The 21601-nt window shown below is 35.6% G+C and overlaps 2 long non-coding RNA genes across 2 annotated transcripts; both read left to right on the top strand.

Moving 5' to 3' along the window:
• Positions 1 to 337: 337 nt before the first annotated feature.
• Positions 338 to 2067, top strand: LOC127075302 (uncharacterized). Its single transcript, XR_007786366.1, has 4 exons — positions 338 to 991; positions 1254 to 1349; positions 1477 to 1549; positions 1763 to 2067. It is a non-coding gene; the product is annotated as an uncharacterized LOC127075302 (long non-coding RNA).
• Positions 2068 to 4009: 1942 nt separating this feature from the next.
• Positions 4010 to 5288, top strand: LOC127075303 (uncharacterized). Its single transcript, XR_007786367.1, has 3 exons — positions 4010 to 4131; positions 4419 to 4822; positions 5122 to 5288. It is a non-coding gene; the product is annotated as an uncharacterized LOC127075303 (long non-coding RNA).
• Positions 5289 to 21601: the final 16313 nt, after the last annotated feature.

Genomic DNA, 21601 nt, shown 5'->3' with positions numbered 1-21601 from the left:
AAACTGCAGACATTCTAACAAAAGCCCTTCCAAGGAACATATACGAGAATATCAGATCCAATCTGGGTATGATAGACATCTACCACCCAGATTGAGGGGGAGTATGGAATAATCAATAAGGATTATGATTAATGTAATTAATTAGCTATTATTTCCTGTTCTTTTCTGTAATTAGAATTAGCATTCATGGGAAATTAATTCCCCTGATTCTTAGGTCAGATTTCTCTTTCAAATCCTGCCTTATGCAGTCTATAAATACAGCATATGTAATTCTCATAGAACATAAGGAAATATACAATATATTTCTACACTTTGTTATAATTTCTTTTTTCTTTTTTCATTTTTATTCTTGTCATATCTGATATAAGGCTAAAACTGAACTTTTCTTCCATATGGGTGTGCCTTACAGAATCTGCAATGGGTTTAAGGACTTGGCATAAGTGGAGCCTAATTGAGCACAAGAGGCTGCAATTGGTTGTTGTTGTTGTACTTTCATTTTGTGATCTCTACTATAACTATTAATTCTGTGTGTTTCTTTGTGTAATATTAAGGTCTTGTTTTCTCGATTTCTTCGTGAGTTCCCTGTAGGCGTCACATGGAATATGTACTGTGAAGACTGCTTAGATGATTGTCATGGACATTCTACTTGATGTTTCATGGGAGAGAGGCTATGAAACTTAAAATCATCTCTCCCATACCGGTATCCCTTAAAGAGTCTGCAACTGGAGCAAGAAATTGACTTAATGGGGGAGCCTAGTTGAGCAGAAGACGCTACAATTGGTTATTGTCGTTGTTATTGTACTTTCATCTGGTGATCTCTACTACGACTCTTGATTCTTCATGTTTACTTGTATATATTAAGATCTTTTCCGATACGAGTCACATGGAATATGTGCTGTGAGAACTGTTAGATGATTGTCATGGACATTTTTCTTGATTCATTGGAGAGAGGCTATGAATTTCGTGGAGTTTGAACCTTTGCATTGAACAGGTCATTTTTTCATTAAATGTACACTTGATTTGGAATATAGGTGTCCTATGCGAGTGTAACGAAGAAATGTTGATTTTTGTGTTTTGCAGAAGGAATGCAAGTATTATGAGTGTTTTAGTATTTGTGGTTATGTAGTACATGTCCAACTCTTTCTTGACTAAGATACATCTGTTTTGCTATATTCTTGTTTTTCTGTTGTGTTTTTATTGTTATTTTTTATTTATAATTATGATCTCCTAAGAAGATATCCTCTTAGTTACAGTTGGCCGGCCGAGGGACTCCTTCATTGGATGTTACATGTCATTACAAATTGGATGCAAAATTTGTTCCAATGAATCGTCATCTTTTGTAGGTTGAGGTGCATCCTCTCTACTGTTGCTATGCATTAATTTGGTCATATCTACAAAGGCTTTTTACATTATCTACGAAGACTCTTTACATTTCAGTCTTTGTTAGATTTGATACTTAGCCTCTACTTTTGTCAGATCTTTTGTGTTTTCATCTGTGGATGTTACAGCGGAGATTGCCTTGAAATGAAGGTTACCTTTGAAACCCCTGGTAAGCATAATAGGTTCACATACTTTGCATTCTGCTTTCTGATAAAAAATGGGATTTCTTTCCTGCATATATAACACAATCTTCAAATGGCTACTGTTGTATTTCATCTGGTGATCTCTACTATGACCACAAATTCTTTACGTTTCTCCATGATTTCTTTATTCAAGATCTAGTTTTCTTGATTTCTTCACGAGTTCCTTGTTGGTGTCACAGGGGGATAAATATTGTGGAAGCTGTGGCCAGATTTATCACGGTCATTTTGCTTTTTGATTTACAGGCGAGAGATGCTATGAATGTACCGTGGTATTTGAAAGTTATGGTTGACATTATGAAGGAGATGCTTTAGTTTAAACCTTTGGATTAATGAATCATGTTTGCTCTCTCGGGGATGTACTTGTTCTGCGGTGTCCTAAGATGTGCAAAGTAGCATTACTGATTTTTGTGCTTAGAATTTCGTGTTTATGTGTGTTCGGTATTTATAGTTCTATATTACATGTCCACCTCTTGGATACTTTAGACATGCGTTTGTTTTGCAGAGTGAAGTATGAATGTCTAGAATGTTTAGAGTTTTGCAGAGTAAAGTTTGGATATCAATGTTTGGAGATACTTATTGCAATGGAGAATAAAGTAGAGTCTGTATTAATCAAAAATCTTCAATGATTCATCCTTCACTATTCAGTTAACACTCTTTGTGCTTACTTACAATGCTATTAGCAGGATATAAGGTCTTTGGAAGCTTTGGGATTATATAAGCATTCTCTATTCAAGATGAAAGATTTTGGATAGCTCTTTGCGACATGATTTCACCAGGAGGAGCTATTACTGTGTGTGATTTTTGTAAGAATCTCCTCTACTAAATTGAGCTCTGTTTAGTAAACGGTGTGACGAACCTTTCGTCATGGTTGACTTAGTTCTTCATTTAGTTCCAAGAGTGTTAACTGATATGGTAATGTCATATAATGTGATTCAACAGCAGTCGGTCGTCTTTAAAATGCCATTGGTAAGGGAAAAGGTCTATATTATCTCATTTCTTATATTTTTATGTCTTAGTGGAGTATTAAGTGCTGGTAAAAAATGAGAGTCGATTAAGCTGCCTCTTTTTTACTAGATATTGGTCCATCTATTAAACTGCTCTTTTTGCTAGTTTCCCGTCTTCTATACACACCATTGTGATTTGTTTTGGATATTTTTTAAAGAGATGGAACCTTTGAAGTTGAAGCAAGGCGTCTAGATTTTTCGTTTAGAGTTTTTTAAAGTATACTGCAAAGTTTTAAGGCTAAAATTCATGATCAAGTAAGCGTCTAGAGGTTGTTGAAGTATGCTGCAAAGTTTTCAGGCTAAAATTCAAGATCAAGTAGGTCTAGAGGTTGTTGAAGTATGCTGCAAAGTTTTCAGGCTAAAATTCAAGATCAAGTAGGCGTCTTGAGGTTTTTGAAGTATGCTGCAAAGTTTTAAGGCTAAAATTCAAGATCAAGTAGGCATCCCAACTATCTGAGGCTTTCTTGCACTGGTGAACAAGATGTTCGTTGACGATTACGAAGACAAATGTACTTAAAGAGAAGAGTATTAGCTATAAGAAATCTTTCTTAAGAAAAGAGAAGATGAACATTTTTATTAGTTACATATAATGTATTTATTTTGGCATTTTGGATAATTGTCCTTTAATGGTGTGTCCTGTTTTAGTTGGAGGCATATACAAGAAACCTTACCTAATTCTAGAGAACATCTCTATCCCAAGGATAAGGAATTCTGCAGTTTTTTTTTGCATATTTTTTGTTTTGTTCATTTGCCACTTTCTTTGTTGTAATTTCTTTTATCTTTTTTCATTTTTACTCTTTGCATTTGTTGTACTAAAACTAAAAATCCTGTCATATATGTGAATCTCAGTGAATCTGCTATTGGTGCAAGAACTTGGCATAAGGGGAGCCTAATTGTGCAGAAGAGATTGCAATGGTTGTGTTTCATATGGTGATCTCTACTATACTATTAATTGTTCATGTTTCTTTGTATATATTACAGTCTTGTTTTCTCGATTTCTTTGCGAGTTCCCTATACGTGTCACATGGAATATGTACTATGAAAACTTCTCAGATATTTATGGAGGACATTTTGCTTGATGTTTCATAGAAGAGAGACTATAAAACTATAAATCATCTCACCCATATATGGGTATCCCTCACATAATCTGCAACAGATGGAGAAACTTGGCAAAAAGGGAGCCTAATTGATGAGTACAAGAGGCTGCAGTTGGTTGTTGTACTTTTATCTGATGATCTCTTCTAAGGTCTTTTTTTCTCATTTCTTTGCGAGTTCCTCGTAGAAGTCATATGTGGAATTTGAACCTTTGCGTTTAACTGGTCATTTTTTCCTTGAATGTACATTTGATTTTTATACTTTGTATTTTTGTACATTTGATGATTCATGGGAGAGTAATGAGGTAATGCTGTGTTTGTATTTTGCAGAGGGAATACAAGTATTAGGAGAGCTCTTAACGGGTATATCTTTCAATGTCATACAACATCAGCTAAACCTGATTTTTCACACCACAGTTTTAGCTAAATTAAGTCCAACCAACAATTAAGGTATTGGGTTGTTGAATCATTATAACCTACACAAGGAATTACTAACCCTTATTTGATTTAAGTATTCTAATAATTAGAAAATAAAATAGAAACTTATAAAATATATTTTTTGTATTTAGATATTGGATGTGTGCTTATCTTTCTGTTGTTAACCATATATGGCATAATTTAAACGAGATTCATGTCGTTCTTGAAATTCTATAAACACATGTCGTGCACATGCTGTTATTTTTGCTTTTGGCGGATAATCCACGATTAACCAATATTTCTGCAATGAAAATTCTCAGGATGATTTGGAGCCATTTATGAGCCAGGATAAATTTGAGTACCATTGGGGAAAGCACCACAGAGCTTATGTAGATAACTTGAACAAGCAAATTGATGAAACAGATCTAGATGGGAAGTCACTAGAGGAAACTATAGTTATAGCGTACAATAACGGCGACATTCTTCCAGCTTTCATGTTTCTAATTCATGTTTCTGAACCACAGGTTTTGTAATCTTGACCAATCTATTTCAGGTATGGAACCATGATTTCTTTTGGGAGTCCATGAAACCTGGTGGTGGCGGAAATCCATCGGGGGAACTTCTAAAACTGATTGAAAGAGATTTTGGTTCTTTTGAAAAATTGTCGAGCAGTTCAAGCTTGCTGCTGCAACACAATTTGGTTCAGGCTGGGCATGGCTTGCATGTGAGTAAATTACCCTTCCTACCTTATACTCATTTCTAGGATTCATTTCGTTCTGCACCTCTTTCTTGGCTAAATTGAGACGTGTCTACCTTTCTCAATGTGACTTCAAGAACTTCACAGAATCACACCTCTCTTTAATCTTCTCTTGATACAATGGACACGAACTGAGAACAACTCCAGGATAGATAAATCAAACGTCTTCATTTTTTTTAGTATTTGTCACAGTAGAATTTATATCTGTACATGTATCTTGATATCTATACATGTATCATTTTGGGTTGAACCTTTACATTGAACAGGTCATTTTTTCGTGGAGTTTGAACCTTTGCATTTCGTGGAGTTTGAACCTTTGCATTGAACAGGTCATTTTTTCGTTAAATGTACACTTGATTTGGAATATAGGTGTCCTATGCGAGTGTAATGAAGAAATGTTGGTATTTGTGTTTTGCAGAAGGAATGCAAGTATTAGGAGTGCTTTAGTATTTGTGGTTATGTAGTACATGTCCAACTCTTTCTTGACTAAGATGCGTCTGTTTTGCTATATTCTTCTTTTTCTGTTGTGTTTTTATTCTTATTTTTTATTTATGATTATGATCTCCTAAGAAGATATCCTCTTTGTTACAGTTGGCCTGCCGAAGGACTCCTTTATATTTAGAGGAGGCCGAAATTGTTTCATTTCATAAATGAGTACATATCATTACAAATTGGATGGGAAATTTGTTCCAATGAATCATCATCTTTTGTAGGTTGTGGTGCATTCTCTCTACTGTTGCTATGCATTAATTTGGTCATATCTACAAAGGCTCTTTAGATTATTTACGAAGACTCTTTACATTTTTGTCTTTGTTTGATTTGATACTTAGCCTCTACTTTTTTCAGATCCTTTGAGTTTTCATCTATGGATGTTACAGCGGTGAGAGCTTATAAATGTAGGTTAGCTTTGGAAACCGTGGTAGGCATAATAGGTTCACATACTTTGCATTCTTCTTTGTGATAAAACATGGGATTCCTTTCCTGCATATATAACACAATCTTTAAATGGCTACCGTTGTATTTCATCCGGTGATCTCTACTTTGACCACAGATTCTTTACGTTTCTCCATGATTTCTTTTTTCAAGATCTAGTTTTCTTGATTTCTTCACGAGTTCTTTGTTGGTGTCATAGGGGGATATATATTGTAGAAGTTGTGACCAGATTTATAATGGACATTTTGCTTTTGTTTTACAGGCGAGAGATGCTATGAATATACCGTGGTAGTTGAAAGTTATGGTTGACATTAAGAAGGAGATGCTTTAGTGTAAAGCTTTGGATTAATGAGTCATGTTCGCTCTCTCGTGGATGTACTTGTTTTACGGTGTCCTAAGATGTGCAAAGTAGCATGACTGATTTTTGTATTTAGAATTTCGTGTTTATGTGTGTTCAGTATTTATGGTTCTATATTACATGTCCACAGTATTTATGGTTCTATATTACATGTCCACCTATCATAAGTTCCCCGTGGACTTCACACAAGAACCCATACTGTGAAGGCTGTGGCAGAGATTATCATAGACATGGTTTTCCTTGTGTTACTGAGAGGCTTTGAATGTACCATGGGATTTGAAAGATATCACAAACATTATTAAAGACATGCTTTCTAGCCTTTGTATTTAATGCGGGTCTTTTTTCTTCTAGTGTAATTTGACAACGTTAATTTTTGTGTTTAGAATTTGACTGTCGTTTTTTTGCAGTACATCTCAATCTCTTTCTTGGATCATTGAACAAATGCTTAGGGATATACTTCATACGAAGGACAAGAGAGTCCTGATATGACAGATTTCTTCAATGATCTATCCTTTACTATTTTTATTTTTGGGCTCTGTTCATAGAACACAAACTGAATTGCAAACCTAATTTTATGCCGCATTTGTTCTTCTTGGCATGGAGCCTTGTCTTTGATTTGATGACCTATAGTAAATTCTTCTTGTTTTAGTAGTAAATTCTTCTTGTTTTAGTATTTCTATATTGGTTATGAGAGCTTACTTTTCTTGATTTGTTATTTTCCTTTGTTATTGCAGAAGAGGTATTTTTCTTGGTTTTATCTTCCTCTTTTTTCCGTGGTTATAGGTTTGTGCTTAAATATAAAATTTCAATTCTTTTAGATTATTTGTTTAATTTTTTGATGTTGTTGGCAGAGTAAATATTACATGGGCAAGGACATGTGAACCATAATGATATGTCAATGTGTTTTAGTTTGGTGACTCTACTCAGATTAGTAACTCTTTACGGTTCAGTATTTTTGTTTCATCATACACATTCCTATCATCTTTGGGATAAAATAATGAATTTTACTCTGGTTTAGAGCATACAAGATTCTAGGGAAACTCTGTCCTTCCTAAAATGAGGAAATTTTAGGAGTTGTTTGTTTCGGTGATTGGGACAAGTTGGTTTGGTAAAATAATATTCTTTTGCATTTATAATTAAAATGACATCCTCTTTGTTACACTGGCCTAACGGTTCTTCTATATTAAGTACAAGATCTTGTAGATTGGATGGAAGTCTAATTGATTGTGTTCTTATGCTTTAATTTGGTCAGCTCTCTACTAAGAATGACTTCATATTTCAGTCTTTTTTATTGATACTTAGCAAATATGTAAATTAGATCCTTTGAATTTTCTTGGTGTGTGTTACAGGGGAGAGTCTATGAATTTGTGGTGTTCTGTGGCCTGGGGTAAGCAGAGGTTAGCATACTTTCCGTTCAACCTTGGGATAAATCGAGTCGCTTTCTTACAATGTGTTTGTTTTGGGATTGGGAATACTTGTCCTCTTCCTGTTAGTATTGGAGTTTGTGTTTTTTGTACCAGGAACAGGTAGTATTGTAGTTTGTAATTTTAGTAAGAATCTCCTCTGCTAAATTGAGCTCTATTTAGTAAACGGCGTGACGAGCCTTTCGTCATGGTTGACTTAGTTCCGAGATTGTTAACCGATACTTATTTGGTTATGTCATATAATGTGATTCAACAGCAGTCGCCCGTCTTTAAAATGCCATTGGTAAGGGAAAAGGTCAAAATTATCTCATATCTATATTATCTCATTTCATATATTTTTATGTCTAAGTGCTGGTAAAAAATGAGAGTCTATTAAGCTGCCTTTTTTTTTAATAGATATCTGTCCATCTATTAAACTGCTTTTTTTCCTAGTTCTCGTCTTCTATTATGTGGTTATACATACTATTGTGATTTGTTTTTGATTTTTTTTAAAGAGATGGAACCTTTGAAGTTGAAGCAAGGCGTCTACAGTTTTTTGAAGTATGCTGCAAAGTATTAAGGCTAATATTCAAGATCAAGAAGTAGGCATCCCAACTATCAGAGGCTTTCTTGCACACGTGAACAAGATGTTCGTTGACGATGACGAAGACAAATGTACTGAAAGAGAAGAGCATTAGCTATAAGAAATCCTTAAGAAAAGAGAAGATGTACATTTATATTCCTCGGAGCTTTGGCAACCACTCTGGTGGTAACATTGAGATGTTATCCATTCTTCCATCTTTATATGACATTAATTTCAGCGTTCAGTTTTTGTAATGATAACAAAACATTCATAGATGAATCATAGATATTACTTTCTTACTTCCTTCCATCTTTGTGGATTATGAACACAAACTAAGAAAAACTCCAGGAAAGATAAATCAAACGTCTTTATTTTTTAGTATTAGTCACAGTAAAATTTATATCTATACATGTATCATTTGGGGTTGATTAATGCATGTGTTTGGATTGCAGTCTGAATTTGGATATATTGGAGATGACGGAGGTGCCAAGGAGACGTGAATCATCATGTTTGGCCGACTGAGCTGTAATTTGAAAGTTTTTGTATCATTCCTTCTAATTCTTCTATGAAAGTTTGTCCTTAGATTTTCAGACTTTCTCATTCATCCTGTGGATAAAGTTGTTTTTGTAGAATTAACCCACGAGCCGGGGAGTACCATTATGCTGCAAAGCTTTCCTTCAAGAGATTTAACACTGCTGCATGCTTATGGCCGGGTTCAAACGAGGACTTCTGGTTAAGCTGGAAGAGTCCCTTACCATATCAACTAGGGATAATCTTGTTTACATACATGTATCTGAGGAACTTGAGGAACTTGAGTTATAGTCTGACTTAGCATACAAGATTATTTGTATCACTTTTTTTTGGATATGTTTCATGATTTTGATAATTGAGAGACATATATAATCTGTTTTGCAGCATGTTTCATATTGAGTACAAGATCTTGTAGATGGAATGGAAGTTTTGCAGATTGTGTTGTTATGCTTTAATTTGGTCAACTCTCTACTAATGACTTCATATTTCATTCTTTTTTGTTGATACTCAGCAAAAAATTGTGATGTTAAAACTTTTCTATATTAGGTTGAAGCTTAAATTGTGATGTTTCATATTGAGTACAGGATCTTATAGACTTGATGGAAGTTTTGCAAGTTGTGTTCTTATGCTTTAATTTGGTCAGCTCTCTACTTAGAATGACTTCATATTTCAGCCTTGTTTATTGATACTCAGCAAATTTGAACAATTTTGTATCATTCCTTCTAATTCTTTTATGAAAGTTTGTCCTTAGATTTTCAGACTTTCTCATTCATTCTGGGGAAAACTTTTTTTGGTAAAACTAACCCACGAGCCGGGGAGGACCATTATGCTGCAAAGCTCTCCTTCAAGAGATTAAACACTACTGCATGTCTAGGGCTAGGAGATTTAATGCTGCTGCATCTCTGGTTGATATGGTAAGGGACTCTTCCAGCATAACCAGAAGTCCTCGTTTGAACCCGGACTTAAGATGTATCTGAGAAATTGAGGAACCTTAGCATACAAGATTATTTATGAAACTAAAAATCAATTCTCCCATATGGGTATCCCTCAAAGAGTCTGCAACTGGAGCAAGAACTTGACTTAAAATGGAGCCTAGTTGAGCAGAAGACGTTGCAATTGGTTTTTGTCGTTGTGATTATACTTTCATCCGGTGATCTCTACTACGACTATTGATTCTTCATGTTTACTTGTATATATTAAGATCTTGCTTTCTCGATTTCTTGGTGAGTTTCCGATAGGGGTCACATGGAATTTGTACATTGAGAACTGCTTAGATGATTGTCATAGACATTTTGCTTGATTTATTGGAGAAAGGCTCTGTATTTCGTGGAATTTTAATATTTGCGTTTAACATGTCATTATTTTATTAAATGTACACTTGATTTGAAATATAGGTGTCCTATGCGAGTGTAATGATTGAATGTTGATTTTTGTGTATTGGAGAAGCAATGCCAGTATTAGGAGTGCTTTAGTTTTTGTTGTTATGTAGAACATGTCCAACTCTTTCTTGACTAAGATGTGTCTGTTTTGCTATATTCTTTTTTTTGTTGTTATTTTTTATTTATGATTATATACTCCTAAGAAGATAGCCTCTTTGTTACAGTTGGCTCCCGAAGGACTTCTTTATTTTTAGAGGCGGCCAAAATTGTGTCACTTCGTATGAGTACATGTCATTACAAAATGGATGGGAAATTTGTTCCAATGAATCATCATCTTTTTGTAGGTTGTGGTGCATACTCCCCTACTGTTGCTATACATTAATTTTATCATATCTACGAAGACTCTTTACATTTCAGTCTTTGTTTGATTTGATACTTAGCCTCTACTTTCGTTAGATCCTTTGAGTTTTCATTTGTGTATGTTACAGCGACGATAGCCTAGAAATGTAGGTTAGCTTTGGAACCCGTGGTAGGCATAACAGGTTCACATACTTTGCATTCTGCTTTGTGATAAAACATGGGATTTTTTTTCTTGCATAGAACACATAATATCTGCAAATGGCTACTGTTGTATTTCAAAATAATGCAAATGGCCACTGTTCTATTTTCTCAGCATAATGAGCATGATTATCTTTAGATGGAGGAATTTGGAATAGCTTGGTGAAATCACTTTATTCCTGCGACCTGCGACCTGTCAGTTGGTTTGGAGAATTACACTTGTAGCTTCATGTAAGAAAAGGGCGACCTTCTCTTGAGCTAATAGTTGTTATTGTAATTGTATCTCTGTGTGTCTAATATGATCACATATGGTGTATATTTATATGCAAATAGGGAATATACAATAGGAAATAATATCAATTACAGTTATGACTAATTGAATATCAATCAATACTAATTGATTGATAACATATTCTTAACACTCCCCCTCAAGCCGGATCGTATATATTGTATGATCCGAGCTTTTACAAATATAATTCACTCGAGAACCCTTGAGAGACTTCGTAAACATATCAGCCAATTGATCTTCAGATTTGACAAATTCCGTGGTTATTTCTCCCGACAGTACCTTGTCTCTTACATAGTGACAATCTATTTCTATGTGCTTGGTCCGTTCATGGAAAACCGGATTGGACGCAATGTGGAGTGCCGCTTGATTGTCGCATATGAGTTTTGTGTTCTGAAGGTCACCGAACCTAAGTTCTAAGAGCAAATTCTTAAGCCAAGCAAGTTCTTTTGAGGCTGCTGCCATAGCCCGATATTCAGCTTCAGCACTAGATAATGCAACTGTGTTTTGTTTCTTTCTTCTCCATGAGATCATATTTCCTCCAATAAGAACACAATATCCAGAAGTGGATCTCCTATCCGACGGTGATCCTGCCCAATCTGCATCTGAGTAACAAGTGATTTTAGCATCACCCTTATCTTCATATAATAGGCCTTTTCCTGATGCATTCTTTATATATCTGAGAATCCGAATAACGGCATTCCAATGAGTATCACAAGGAGCATTAAGGAATTGACTCACAATACTCACTGCAAAAGTAATATCCGGTCTGGTGACGGTAAGATAATTGAGTCTACCCACTAGACGTCGATATCTTCCCGGGTCTTTCAACAACTCCCCCTGACCCGGAAGAAGCTTGACATTGGGATCCATAGGAGTATCAATCGGACGACAGTCAAGCATACCAGTTTCAGTTAGGATGTCTAATGCATACTTACGTTGGTTAATTGCAATGCCTGATGAGGACTGTGCAACCTCAATACCTAAGAAGTATCTGAGTGGACCCAAATCTTTTGTCTGAAAGTTTTTGAAAAGATGAGTTTTGAGTCGCTGAATACCGTCTGTATCGTCTCCAGTGATAACAATGTCATCAACATAAACCACAAGAAAGATGTGTTGTCTGTTGGAAGAGTGAAGGAAGAAAACAGAATGATCTGCTTCACATCTAGTCATACCAAAATGTATCAAGGCAGAGCTGAAGCGACCAAACCAAGCACGTGGAGATTGTTTTAGCCCATAAAGAGATCGATTGAGCCGACAAACAAATCTTGAATTACCAGGAATAGTAAAATCTGGAGGTTGATCCATATACACTTCCTCCTCCAATTATCCGTGTAAGAATGCATTTTTAATATCCAACTGATGAAGCGGCCAATGATTAATAGCAACCAATGCAAGGAAGAGACGGACTGAACTAATCTTGGCCACTGGAGAAAAGGTGTCACCATAATCAAGGCCAAATATTTGTGTGTATCCCTTGGCTACCAAACGAGCTTTAAAACGATCAATCTGACCATCTGGTCCAATTTTCACTGTATAAACCCATCGACAGCCCACTGTAGTTTTGTCTGGAGGTAAAGGAACAATGTCCCAAGTGTTATTTGAATGCAATGCAGTCATTTCTTCCACCATCGCCTGACGCCAATTAGGATCAGTCATAGCTTCACCTGTAGACTTAGGAATAGACACAGAATCCAAAGCAGACACAAAAGAAACATAGGAAGTAGATAGACCGTCATAATTTAAAGCACAGACATATTTAGGATTTGGATTATGAGATCGAATACCTTTTCGTAATGCTATTGGAAGGTCAAGTTCAGGTGACGTAGCTGGAGGAACAATTGGAGTAGGAGATGGTGCTGGTGGATCAATATCATCTCTAACTGCCGATGGACGCGTTGTGCGTCGCTGATATACCTGCAAAGGAGGTTTAATGGATGTGGGGATGACAGAAGGGATATCTTGATCATCTAAATTACAAATCTCTTGGGAGGACGAAGAGGCAGAGAAAAAAGGAGAACCTTCAAAAAATGTCACATCGGAAGAGACAATATACCGTTGAAGTTGAGGACAAAAACAACGATATCCCTTTTGTATACGTGAGTAGCCTAGAAAAATACATTTGAGAGATTTAGCGGAAAGTTTGTCTTTACCTGGATTAAGATCATGAACAAAGCATGTGCAACCAAACACACGAAGGGGAATGGGGTAGAGATCGTGTTCCGGATTCAAAATAGAGTATGGAATCTGATCTTGAAGGACCGAGGAAGGCATTCGGTTGATAAGGTGACATGCGGTGAGGAGAGCATCACCCCAAAAACGAGAGGGTACATTGTGGTGAAGAAGAAGAGTCCGTGCAGTTTCAACTAAATGACGATTCTTCCGTTCAGCAACACCGTTCTGTTGTGGTGTATGAGCACATGATGATTGGTGAATAATTCCCTGTAATGTTAAAAAAGATTGAAACTGGGATGACATATATTCACGAGCATTATCTGTGCGTAAAATTTTAATGGTAGTATTAAATTGGTTTTTAATTTCAGCATAAAACTCTTGGAATATACAGAAAACATCTGAACGATTTTTCATTAGAAATAACCAAGTGCATCGTGAGTAATCGTCGATGAACGTTACAAAGTAATAGTATCCTAAAGTAGACTTCACACGACTAGGACCCCAAATATCAGAGTGAACTAAAGCAAAAGGTGATGCAACACTTTTATTTACTCGTTGACAATAAGTACTACGAGTATGTTTGCCTAATTGACAGGACTGACACTCAAAAGAAGAAAGCTTAGAAAGACTAGGAACTCAAAGACGCATTTTATTTTGACTAGGGTGACCCAAACGTTGATGTGTGAGTTCTTGAGAAGCAATAGAAGCACAGGCCACCGGTGGAGAAAGATGATATAATCCTCCAGCTTCACTCCCTGCTCCAATCGTCTGTCCTGTACGTCGATCCTGGATATGAACAGAATTAGCATTAAAAAGAACTGAATAATCAAGAGTACGAATAAGCTTGTGAACAGATATTAGATTAAAGGGACAATCAGGAATGTAAAGGACAGACTCTAAAGACAAGTTTGGAAGTGGATGTGCCTGACCAAGGCCTTGAACTTTGGCTTTAGAACCATCCGCCACAGTGACAGAAGGCAAAGAATCAGAATAAGACAAACGAGATAAAAGAGATTTATTATCAGTCATATGATCAGATGCACCAGAGTCAAGGACCCAAGGACCAAGTGAAGATGTAGAGACAAAAGCTACAGGATTACCCGACTGAGCAACAGCGGCAGATGATGATTGTTGATGGGCTGCTTTGTATTGGAGGAAATCATTGTAATCAGCGGCGGGAATAGTGATATCTTTAGTGATATCCGGTTGAGCAACAGCAGCGATCTGTGGTTGTCGTTGTTGTTCTCTTGCCTTTGTACGACAATCGGCTTCAATGTGACCGTAACGATTGCAATAGTTACAACGAATACTTTGACGTCCACCGGTTCGTCCACCACGACCGTGATAGTGGGAAGCAAGAGCAGATGATTCAGTGGGAGAGGAAGTAGGGACCGGTCCAAAAGCATGAGGTGTAGCCAAGCGTAACAATTGTTCACTAACTGCTTCATAGTTAGAAACGTTGGTACCTGATAAAATCTGATTCCGAACGGAATCAAGTTCAGATGGCAGTCCAGCAAGTGCCATGACCATGAAATACTTACTTTGTTGTTCAGCATAAGTTGTTGCATCTTTTGTAAAGGGCATTAAGGTTGTGAAATTTGCCTTTAACGCGTCAAGCTGAGTCAGATAGCCTTGCATATCCATATTCTCCAATTTCAAAGAGCGGAGTTTGGTGATGACACTGTAAAGATTATGGACATCATTTGAGAAGACTTTCTTGGCCTTTTCCCAAACCTCGTAGCAAGTGGTATAGGCTTGGTACTGTGCTTGGAGATTAGTTGCTATGGAAAACCATAACACAGTGCATAGAGAAGCATCGGTTTGTTTCCACTTATCGCGTTTGGCGGCGAGAATAGTATCGGCTTTTGTAGTTAAGTGATCCTCATATCCCTGACCGTGAAACCACATCTTGACAGCACCAGCCCATATGTTGTAGTTGGCTGTTCCAGTCAGTTTCTCACACGGAATAAGTGGAATTTTAGTGAACATGATGGAATCGGTATCTCCCATGATATTTGATGGCTCGGAACGAAAAACCGAGAGCAGATCTGGAAAAACGGCGACGGTTGGGGGCAGCGGATGCGCGGCTGATTGTCCGGCGCGTGAGATTCACGTGCGATGAAGGAAAGACGTGTGCGGACGCGTGCGGCGGCGGAAGGCAGTGAATTTGGCCGATCTGTAGGAGACGATTCCGGCGTATAGGAATCTCGCTGAAAAGTCGACAGGAGCGGCGGAGACGGCGGCGGCGCTGTGGGTGGCCGGAAAGAAAAAGAAAAAAAAATTATTTTTATTTTGTGGAAGACAGTAGGTCAACCAGCTCTAGATACCATATTGTAATTGTATCTCTGTGTGTCTAATATGATCACACATGGTGTATATTTATATGCAAATAGGGAATATACAATAGAAAATAATATCAATTACAGTTATGACTAATTGAATATCAATCAATACTAATTGATTGATAACATATTCTTAACAGTTGTGAACTGCCTTTGTTAACTAATGTTATTAGCATAGTATATGGTCTTTGGAAGCTTTGGGGTTTATGTCTATTCAAGATGAAAGATTTTGGATAGCTTGTTGTGACATGATTTCATCAGGAGCTATTACTCTATGTGATTTTTGTAAGAATCTCCTCTGCTAAATTGAGCATGTTCGGTAAACGGCATTACCCCTGATCATATATTAGGCAAGAGCCTTACTTCATGGTTGGCCTAGTTCTTCATTTAGTTTCATGGCTTATCCTAGAGTGTTAACTGATGTTTATTTGGTATTGTCATAGAATGTGATTCAATAGACATCTTTAAAATGCCACTGGTAAGGGAAGGCCAAAGCGGCGTTAAATTATCTCATTTCTATATCATCTAATTTCATATATTTTTATGTCTTGGAGTACTAAGTGCTGGTAAAAAAAGGGAGTCGGTTAAGCTGCGTTTTTTACTAGATCTCCGTCATTTATTAAACTGCTTTTTTTGACTGAGTTCTCATGTGGTTATACACACCATTGTGATTTGTTTTTTATTTTTTTTAAAGAGATGGAGCAAGGCCTGGAGTTTTGTGAAGTATGCGGAAGTTTTAAGAGTTGTTGAAGGCCTATACTTGTGCATCAAATTCGAGATAAGGCTAAAATTCAAGATCAAGAAGTAAGTAGGCATCCCAGCTATCTGAGACTTGTGCATCAAATTTGAGGTAAGGTTAAATTTTATGATATACATTTTCATATTTGTTTGTTTGTTATTAGATAAAAAAATGTTTATAAAAGTTAAATAAGGACTAATACATTTGTTTGGTTTATTTAATGACTATGTTTCAGAGGAAAAGAAGTAACGGAGAATTCGAATGATGACTGATACAAAATTGTTCAATAAAGTTAAATACACAAAAAAAATCAGTATCAAACTACAAATAAATAGTTATCATAGAAAATAAAAAATAAAATAGAAATTTAAAATTTTTATGAACAAACACCATTAAAAATCACACCATTTCAAAAAATAGTGATGAAGAAATAATTGTTTATATCAATGTTTTAAAAAATTGGATAGGAGATCGAATCGGTGAAATATATTCGGTTTAAAATTCAAATTGGTAAAATCTATGATCCAGCCATTTATTAAATAAATTAATAATATGAAATCAAATTTAATATATATCACATAATATATTTAAAACTTATTAAAATAAATAATTTAAAAATTTATTATAAATTTAATACAATAATATCAATAATATATATAATAATATAACATAACTGTATACTTAATTTCAATCTTTATTTAAAAATAATTTCTCTTTGTGCTTACTTACAATGCATCGAACTTGGTATGAACTTTGCTCTGTAGCTAAAACTGCCTTTGTTAACTCATGTTATCATGCACATGTTTGTTCACTGTGATTTCTCTTTGTGCTTACTTACAATGCTATTAGCAGTATATATGGTGTTTGGAAACTTTGGGATTTATATAAGCATTCTCTATTTAAGCTGAAAGATTTTTGATAGCTCTTTGCGACATGTTTTCACCAGGAGGAGCTATTACTGTGTGTGATGTTTGTAAGAATCTCCTCTGCTAAATTGAGCTCTGTTAAGCAAACAACGTGACGAGCCTTTTGTCATGGTTGACTTAGTTCTTCATTTAGTTCCTAGAGTGTTAACTGATTCTTATTTGGTAATGTCATTTAATGTGAATCTACAGCAATCGGCCGTCTTTAAAATGCCATTGGTAAGGGAAAAGGTCAAAATTATCTCATTTCATATATTTTTATGTCTTAGTGGAGTATTAAGTGCTGGTAAAAAATGAGAGTTGATTAAGCTGCCTTTTTTTACTAGATATCTGTCCGTCTATTAAACTGCTTTTTTTCCTAGTTCTCATCTTCTATTATGTGGTTATACATACCATTGTGATTTGTTTTTGATTTTTTTTAAAGAAATGGAACCTTTGAAATTGAAGCAAGGCGTCTAGAGTTTTTTGAAGTATGCTGCAAAGTATTAAGGCTAATATTCAAGATCAAGAAGTAGGCATCCCAACTATCAGAGACTTTCTTGCACAGGTGAACAAGATGTTCGTTGACGATGACGAAGACAAATGTACTGAAAGAGAAGAGCATTAGCTATAAGAAATCCTTAAGAAAAGAGAAGATGTACATTTATATTCCTCGGAGCTTTGGCAACCACTCTGGTGGTAACATTGAGATGTTATCCATTCTTCCATCTTTATATGACATTAATTTCAGCGTTCAGTTTTTGTAATGATAACAAAACATTCATAGATGAATCATAGATATTACTTTCTTACTTCCTTCCATCTTTGTGGATTATGGACACAATCTAAGAACAACTCCAGGATAGATAAATCAAACGTCTTTATTTTTTAGTATTTATCACAGTAAAATTTATATCTATACATGTATCATTTGGGGTTGATTAATGAATTTGTTTGTATTGCAGTCTGAATTTGGATATAGTGGAGATGACGGAGGTGCCAAGGAGACGTGAATCATCATGTTAGGCCGGTTGAGCTGTAATTTGAACAATTTTGTATCATTCCTTCTAATTCTTCTATGAAAGTTTGTCCTTAGATTTTCAGACTTTCTCATTCATCCTGTGGATAACGTTTCTTGGTAGAATTAACGCACGATCCCGGGAGTACCATTTTTCTGCAAAGCTCTCCTTCAAGAGATTTAACACTGCTGCATGCTTATGGCCGGGTTCAAACGAGGACTTCTGGTTAGGCTGGAAGAGTCCCTTACCATATCAACTAGGGATAATCTTTTTTACATACATGTATCTGAGGAACTTGAGGAACCTGAGTTATAGTCTGACTTAGCATACAAGATTATTTGTATCACTTTTTTTTGGATATGTTTCATGATTTTGATAATTGAGAGACACATTTAATTTGTTTTGCAGCATGTTTCATATTGAGTACAAGATCTTGTAGACGGAATGGAAGTTTTGTAGAATGTGTTCTTATGCTTTAATTTGGTCAGCTTTCTACTAATGACTTCATATTTCATTCTTTTTTGTTGATACTCAGCAAAAAATTGTGATATTAAAACTTTTCTATATTAGGTTGAAGCTTAAATTGTGATGTTTCATATTGAGTACAGGATCTTATAGACTCGATGGTAGTTTTGCAGGCTGTGTTCTTATGCTTTAATTTGGTCATCTCTCTACTTAGAATGACTTCATATTTCAGTATTTTTTATTGATACTCCGCAAATTTGAACAATTTTGTATCATTCCTTCTAATTCTTCTATGAAAGTTTGTCCTTAGATTTTCAGACTTTCTCACTCATCCCGGTGATAACTTTTTTATGTAAAACTAACCCACGAGTCAAGGAGGACCATTATGCTGCAATGCTCTCCTTCAAGAGATTAAACACTGCTGCATGTCTAGGGCTAGGAGATTTAATGCTGCTGCATGCTTAGGTCCGGGTTCAAACGAGGACTTCTGGTTATGCTGGAAGAGTCCCTTACCATATCAACCAGAGATAATCTTTTTTACAAACATGTATCTGAGGAACTTGAGGAACCTTAGCATACAAGATTATTTATGAAACTAAAAATCAATTCTCCCCTATGGGTATCCCTCAAAGAGTCTGCAACTGGAGCAAGAACTTGACTTAAAGTGGAGCCTAGTTGAGCAGAAGACGTTGCAATTGGTTTTTGTCGTTGTGATTGTACTTTCATCTGGAGATCTCTAATATGACTATTGATTCTTCATGTTTACTTGTATATATTAAGATCTTGCTTTCTCGTTTTCTTGGTGAGTTTCCGATAGGGAACACATGGAATATGTATATTGAGAACTGCTTAGATGATTGTCATAGACATTTTGTTTGATTCATTGGAGAAAGGCTCTGTATTTCGTGGAATTCTAATATTTGTGTTTAACAGGTCATTTTCGTTAAATGTACACTTGATTTGAAATATAGGTGTCCTATGCGAGTGTAATGATTGAATGTTGATTTTTGTGTATTGCAGAAGCAATGCCAGTATTAGGGGGGTGCTTTAGTATTTGTTATTATGTAGTACATGCTCAACTCTTTCTTGACTAAGATGTGTCTGTTTTGCTATATTCTTTTTTTTGTTGTGTTTTTGTTGTTATTTTTTATTTATGATTATGATACTCCTAAGAAGATAGCCTCTTTGTAACAGTTGGCTCCCGAAGGACTTCTTTATTTTTAGAGGCGGCCAAAATTGTGTCATTTCATATGAGTACATGTCATTACAAAATGGATGGGAAATTTGTTCCAATGAATCATCATCCGAAGACTCTTTACATTTCAGTCTTTGTTTGATTTGATAGTTAGCCTGTACTTTTTTCAGATCCTTTGGAACATGTGTTAGGCATAATAGGTTCACATACTTTGCATTCTGCTTTGTGATAAAACATGCAATTTCTTTCCTGCGTATAACACATAATCTCCAAATGGCTACTGTTGTATTTCATCTGGTGATCTCTAATTTGACCATAAATTCTTTACGTTTCTCCATGATTTCTTTTTTCAAAATCTAGTTTTCTTGATTTCTTCATGACTTCCTTTTTCATGTCACAGGGCGATATATATTGTGGAAGCTGTGGCCAGATTTATCAAGGATATTTTACTTTTTGTTTTACAGGCGAGAGATGCTTTGAATGTACCGTGGTATTTGAAAGTTATGGTTGACATTATGAAGGAGATGCTTTAGTTTAAAACATTGGATTAATTAGTCATGTTCGCTCTCTCGTGGATGTACTTGTTTTGGGGTGTCCTAAGATGTGTAAAGTAGCATTTCTGATTTTTGTGTTTAGAATTACGTGTTTATGTGTGTTCGGTATTTATGGTTCTATATTACATGTCCACCTCTTGGATAATTGAGACGTGCGTTTGTTTTGTAGAGTGAAGTATGAATGTCTAGAAAGTTTAGAGTTTTGATCAATGAAGTTTGAATATCAATGTTTGGAGATACTTGATGCAATGGAGAAGAAAGTAGAGTTCGTTTTAATCAAATATCTTCAATGATTCAGCCTTCACTATTTTTATTTTTGTGCTCTATTTGGTTTAATGCAATGGAGAAGAAAGCATAGTTCCGGTAAATTTGGAGAACTTGGTGAGGAGTTGTTTGTTTTGATGATTGGGACAAGTTGGTTAGGTAAAGTGATATTCTTTTGCATTTATACTCTTTAAATGACATACTCTTCTTTACACTAGCCTAACGGCTCTTCTAAATTAGGTTGCATATTGAATACAAGATCTTGTAGACGGGATGGAAGTTTTGCAGATTGTGTTCTTATGCTTTTATTTGGTCAGCTCTCTACTAAGAATGACTTCATATTTCAGTCTTTTTTGTTGATACTCAGCAAATAATTGTGATGTTAAAGCTCTTATATATTAGCTTGAACTTTATTTGTGATGTTTCATATTGAGTACAAGATCTTGTAGGCTGGATGGAAGGTTTGCAGACTATGTTTTTATGCTTTAATTTGGCCACTTTTTTTGTTATAATTTCTTTTTTTTTTATTCATTTTTATTCTTGTCATATCTAATATAAATGGCTCAAACTTAACTTTTCTTCCATATGGGTGTCCGTCACAGAATCTGCAATTGGTGTAAGAACTTGGCATAAGTGGAGCTTAATTGAACACAAGAGGTTGCAATTGGTTGTTGTTGTTGTACTTTCATTTAGTGATCTCTACTATGACTATTAGTTCTTCATGTTTCTTTGTATCTATTAAGGTCTTGTTTTCTCGCTATCGTCATTGTAGATGATTGTGGCGGACATTCTACTGGATGTTTCATGGGTATCCCTTAAAGAGTCTGCAACTGGAACAAGAACATGACTTAAAGGGGAGGGGAGCCTAGTTGAGTTGCGATTGGTTATTGTCGTTGTTATTGTACTTTCATCTGGTGATCTCTACTATGACTATCGCTTCTTCATGTTTACTTATATATATTAAAATCTTGTTTTATCTATTTCTTGATGAGTTTCTGGTAGGCGTGACTTGGAATATGTACTGTGGGAACTAGATGAATGTCTTGAACATTTTGCTTGA

This window comes from Lathyrus oleraceus, chromosome 4 (assembly GCF_024323335.1).
Source record: "Lathyrus oleraceus cultivar Zhongwan6 chromosome 4, CAAS_Psat_ZW6_1.0, whole genome shotgun sequence".
NCBI classification, from domain to species: domain Eukaryota; kingdom Viridiplantae; phylum Streptophyta; class Magnoliopsida; order Fabales; family Fabaceae; genus Lathyrus; species Lathyrus oleraceus.
Note: the sequence above shows the minus strand (reverse complement) of the source record. Positions and strands in the feature narration are given on the sequence as shown.